This window comes from Vigna unguiculata, chromosome 6, assembly GCF_004118075.2.
Source record: "Vigna unguiculata cultivar IT97K-499-35 chromosome 6, ASM411807v1, whole genome shotgun sequence".
In the NCBI taxonomy this organism is placed as follows: domain Eukaryota; kingdom Viridiplantae; phylum Streptophyta; class Magnoliopsida; order Fabales; family Fabaceae; genus Vigna; species Vigna unguiculata.
In genome coordinates, this window is record NC_040284.1 from 22,448,881 (window position 1) to 22,454,880 (window position 6,000).

The 6,000-nt window shown below is 31.4% G+C and overlaps 1 long non-coding RNA gene across 2 annotated transcripts; it reads left to right on the forward strand.

Moving 5' to 3' along the window:
* The first annotated feature begins 725 nt into the window (after nt 1-725).
* LOC114187330 lies at nt 726-3,185 on the forward strand. 2 transcript variants are annotated; one of them, XR_003605241.1, is made up of 7 exons: nt 726-930; nt 1,088-1,293; nt 1,977-2,035; nt 2,158-2,232; nt 2,382-2,444; nt 2,538-2,647; nt 2,822-3,185. It is a non-coding gene; the product is annotated as an uncharacterized LOC114187330 (long non-coding RNA). The 2 variants fall into 2 exon arrangements; XR_003605240.1 differs by having other exon boundaries at nt 1,037-1,293; nt 2,822-3,184.
* Nucleotides 3,186-6,000: the final 2,815 nt, after the last annotated feature.

Consider the following 6,000-nt stretch of genomic DNA (forward strand, 5'->3'; position numbering starts at 1 on the left):
TTATGAATTTTGGCATTGTGAACAGATTAATAAATATACAACTACAACAATAATTAAAACAAACTCCAATAATAAACTCTATTGTTTTTTTTTATCAACAAATAATTATATATATATATATATATTAATATAAAAAATTACTGAGTTTTTTTTTCACTGTACTACCCTATTACAAAAATATTTATCTATTGTAAACATCATACACTTAAACTTAACAAAATTCAGCTAACTTTCCCTGTAGACATTTATGTAGAGTGACTACAGAGTTTCATCAAATCCAAAGTTTGGGTTTGTAATCAAGCATCATACTCTAACAAATCCATAATACATTGTTCAGTCCTTTGGTTTGCATCAGATATTGTTGGTATTTACAAGTTGCCTCTAAATATGATAATAGTTGCATGAGACGAAATCTTCCTTGATTTCCTGCACAGACAAAATGAGCAATAAACTAAAAGTCTGACATGTTTAGGTTGTCTTGAGAAGGGACAAAGCATCTGAATCACATTTCTTGCTTCCTGATAGATATTCATGGTCCCTACCTAGTCCCTTATTTGTGATTGTGGTTATATTTCTAAGTAACAGAATGAAAACACTAAATTGAACAAAAAATTGAGTCTGAATAGGAGAAATCAATAAAAAAAACTTAATTTTATCGGAGGTTTATTAAGAGAGGTTTAATAACCTCTAGGAAAATAATATGTATAATGGAGGTTTTCTAAACCCCTGGAAAGTTTTTCAGGAAAACCAGTTAAAATTTCAATGCTACTTTATTTTTATCTTATCTCTTCTATTTTTGGTATATCATCGCGAAACCTAAACGTGATCGCGAAACCTAAACATCCATCTCCTTTGAATCTTCCTCTCTCGATCACAGAAGAAAATTTTCGCTATTTGGTTTCTTTAGCTCTCAATCACAGCTTTCAATTGGTAATTCGCTTTGCACTCTTTGATTTTTCGAAATTGCTTTTCACTCTTCCAATTTCTCATGCTCTAAATCACTGTTACTATCGGTGGGATTTTGATTTGTTATCAGGCGATGCCTTTTGCTTTTATGTCGACCGTGCATTTGAGACCTTGCTTTCAGTCCCTATTTTGTGTGTTTAGATCGGTTGCTCTGCATTGTGGGTTCACAACAGCTGCTTCGGTGATTTTTGTTTGCTTGACTTGTTCACAGCAGTTGCATATGTTCATAACTGCTTTGCCGGTTCGTGGCTGCTTTAGGGGTTTGCGACTTCGGAGGTTCGCAACTGCTTCGGTTTAACGCGTGTGCGCTTTCCTTTCAGAATCACGGTTCATCTTTATCTTTTTCTCTCTTGTATAATTGTGGTTTGTTTGTTTTAATAGAGTAGGAAAACCAATAAGTCAAACTGTATTTTCTGATGAGGGAGATTTTAATGTGTTTTTGACTCAATGGATTGTTATTCACCAACCCAAGGGTCTACTCTGACAGAAACAAGAGTCGGGTTATGAGATTTGGGTGAAGGAGCTTGTGAGTGTGAAGAAAATGAGGGGAAATTTTTTGTAGGGGATGGGGTGGGATGATGGTTCTTCCCAGATTTGTTCTCAAGAGAATAGTAAGATGAATTTTGATAGCTCATAAGTGAGATTTGGATTGTGAACTAGTGGTAATAAACTTCAAAGTTTGAACAATAAGATTTGGATTTGGGACTAATGGTGTCTAAAAGCCTTTTGAGTTTGAGTATATCCTTAAATTAGGTCCACTTTATGCGTAACAGAAAACGCATTCCCCACTTACAAAACTATGTTTGTGATTTCCTTAGGCGTGTCATTGTTATGGAGTTAGCAGTGTGTTAAACAACCTAGAGGATATCATGTATTGTGCTTGACCAAATTGATTTTGGGTTTCTCATTATGAAGTTGGTTTATACAAGGTACTTTTTTATAGAACAAAGTTGGTTTGTTGAACAATGAAGCACACTCAAAATGTTGAGACATTTTTATTTGATTTTCAGATAGAATAGCATACCACAGTAATGCGGATGTTGCCATTGATTTATACCACCACTACAAGGTACTTTCTTTCTCTTAATTTGAACTTAGATATCTAGTTCAAGAGGAATTTCCTTAGTTTTTTGAGATTTTATTTCATCTAGATTTATGATTTTGTGTTTTTACCCATGATTTATTTTTCAGCGGGATGTGGCTATGATGAAGGATATTGGATTCAATGCCTATAGGTCTCCATTTCTTGGCCAAGAATACTACCTCGTGAGAAACTATAATAATCTCTTTTTATGTTTTGGTCCAACTTGAATCATGACTTTGCATGATTTTGAGGGATTTCTTAAGACTTTATCTAGTAGAACTTTGTCTACTTTGTCCATAATGCAATTAAGTTTAAACTACTTTGATTTTAGGTGGAGTTAACCGAGAAGGCATTGTATATTAAAACAATCTCATAAATGATCTGATAGCAAATGGTCAGTGGACATAATTTTCTTTCTTTTTCTATCTCTCTTTCTCATGATACTTTCCATATCAAACTAAACTAATGTACCTATTTTTGTTTACAGAACAACAACCTTTTATAACTCTATTTCACTCTAGTTTCCCTCAAGCTCTTGAAGATGAATATGGTGGTTTTCTGAATCTCAAAATTGTGTAAACAATAGTGAGATTAAAGGTTAAACATGACTTCTTCTTTTATTTTCCCCTCCCCAATATTGTCAGAAGTTGTATTTTATGTTTATAGACAATATTAGTACATTTTTTTAGTTTTTATATAAGCTTTCTTAAGCTTGTTATTAAGGTCATCATGGGAACCTTTACAAATTTCTCCGTGTGTTTTCTCATGCAGGGGGTTCATCCCTACAACAAAGAAGAAGTATCAGGGAGTATCAATCTCTATTTCCTACAATTGATTTTTCACTGGCAAGTACCAAGATTTTTTCACGTTATGCACCCTTGTGGTTTATGATTTCATAGAAGACAACTATCCTTTTTTTTTTTCGTTGTACAATATTATGGCATATCAAATACCTTTTTAGAAACATGCCATCAAATACGAAGTTGTATATTTTTTAATTATTGATAGTTATCTTTATGTATTTTTTCCTTAAGAAAAAACAATATATTCTTGTTTTTTCTTAATCATTTTGATGAATTTTACCAAACTGGAAATTGCCATCCAGTATGATTTGTTCATATATGTAACTCCCACTTTACTTTTCACTCCATCACAGGGGACAAGAAAAGAGGAGATAGCAATTGTGATGCAAATAACATTTTTGTTTCATACTCTTTAAGTGCTTTTGGAAATTACAGCCATCACTTGGAGTAAATAATGTTATTTACTTTTACATTATGTCTATTTTATTATTTAGAACAATGATATTGTAATGACTTATTAATTATAAATTTTACGCTTTGTCATTTATATTATTTGATCTTTTATGCAACTTATAAATGGTAAAAACCTAAATGTTTTGCCTTTTATAATTTATGTTATTAAAAAATATAAAACAAACAAAATAGCAAATCTCAATTAAAAATATTTAAAGTTGTCAACATAATGGGAGAATTCGCTTGCAGCATGGTGGATTAAGAGTACCAGGATTTTTTTATCAAATCCTTGCCAATACCGGGGGTTTTTCGAAACCCCAGCGAATACCGATGATTTTTCAAAACTCCAACAATATTGGGGGTTTGAAACCCCAGCCAATACCGGGGGTTCTGTAAACCTTCGATAATCTGCGTTAATTCCAGAGGTTGCTAAAATCCTTTGGTAATTCATTACCGACGCTAGTTTTTCTAGGAGAATGACAAATTCCTGGTAAAGTCTTTAGTGGAGGTTAAAATCCCCAGAAATACCAAATATAACCCCCGCTAAAAATAATTATTTTTGTAGTGAATTAGCGTTACCAATTTTATACTTCATCCAAGCCTAAACATTTAATTGTCATAGTTTATATCTACTTTTCCTTGTCTAAACACAATTTTGTTCCTATGATCCCATATGTTCCTTATAGTTAAAAACCACACACCCTTCCATAAAACAATTGTTATTGGAGTTTGTAAAATTCTAAGAATTTAGACACAGTCTCATAAAATGATAAAAGGTATATTAACACTTAAAATTGTAAAATTTATTCTAGTTTGTCATTTTCCTTGAAGTGTTAGATAAGTTAACAAAATTATTGTCCATATTGTTTGAATGTAATCTAATGCTTCTATATCCAATGGTTATTTGTCGTCGATAAATTGTAACATATGAATTGAAGTTACTATAAGATCACGAGTAACTAAAAAATTAATTTATAAGTATATTATAGTGGGTTATAACATATTCCTTGATACCAACTCCTATTAATATCAGCTCGTACAGTGATTATCATCCATTACATCACATAATAATCACACTCGTATTTATTACTCTCTGTTGGATAGTAAACATGGTTAGATTAATTAATGACAACACAAAGTAAATGAAGGATGCAATTTGAATACCTCGAGGTGCATTTAGGTGAGCTTCTATGATATTGCACTTGGCCTACCACTTTATGTTATATCCATAGTAACCACTAAAATAAAACATTTGATGTTAGAATACATGATATTGTGCAAGGTTGATGTAATATTAAACATTGCTTGAAATCAACTTACCAATGTATTGTTTGTTTAAAATAAGTAGGATGCTTCTTATGAAAAGAGTAGAATTGTGGATTAGTATGATTAGGGATGTCAACGGGGCGGGTAGGGTACATCTGTCTCGTACCCGTACCCATATCCGTCGGGTATCCGTTATGCGGGTACCCGCCTATTTTTTTCATATCCGCGGATATCCACGGGTACCCGCGGGTATTTACAAAATTATTTAAAAAACAAATATTTAATCACAAATTTAAATAAAATAAAATAAAATACATAATTATCATAAATTTTAAATAAAGTTCAAATAAACTCAAGTTCATACAAGTCCAAATAATTATAAAAGTAAATATAAAATGACGTTCAACACAATGAAAATTTTTTAATTAGTATTTTGATCAAAAAGTCCACTTTTTCCAATTGATTCCTAAAAAATAAACAAAATAAACAAATAATAAACCTCAATTGCCACGTGCCAAGTATTCTTATTTTGATTTCATCATTTGACAACAAACATACCATAGGATTTGACGTATATGCCCAATTTCAAATAAAGAAAAGAAAAGAATGTCAAGGGGTGTACTTGGAAGAAGACAACATATCAATACTTGAAGTTTGAAGAATGAAGACAGAAGACTAGATGTGCAACTTAGAAAAAATTGTTTTTTACTAATATATATATATATATATATATATATATATATATATATATATATATATATATATATATATATAAGAGTACTTTTGTGAATTAAAGTTTAGCGGGTACAGATATCCACGGGTACAAATACTATGATACCCGTACCCGCCCCGTTAACATGCGGGTATCAAAAATACTCGTACCCGCAGGTATCCATTTTTAATATTCATTTCCTGCCCGTTGTGGGTTTTATCCGCAGTGACCTGTGGGTACGGATTTTTTTGACATCCCTAAATATGATCTTGGACTAGCATAACCATAAGTTTCCAATTATGTCCGAATTGAAAATTAATTACTTTCACATATTTAAATAATATACCATAACTTATTTAGTAAAGATGGATTTTGCTAAAGTACATATTGAGCAAAATAAATTCCTTTCCTTCATAAGCTATTCGTGATGTACGTTTGTGTTTTTACCCTCTTGTTATCCATTGAGTGAAGTTGAGGGTGCAAAAATATATGTCATGTTTCTCCTCATCCAAACACAAACCATGTGTGTGCCTAAATCTAAATACATTATTAATAACATATATATAATAAGCTAATGAATATGAATGTTTTTAAAATTTTACTTACATGATCCAAAAATATTAAATAATTACAACAATTTTTATAATTGCCATAGTTGCAAACAACTCATAAAACTGATCAGAGATGAAAGAAAGATTGTAGCTACCATATTGTTC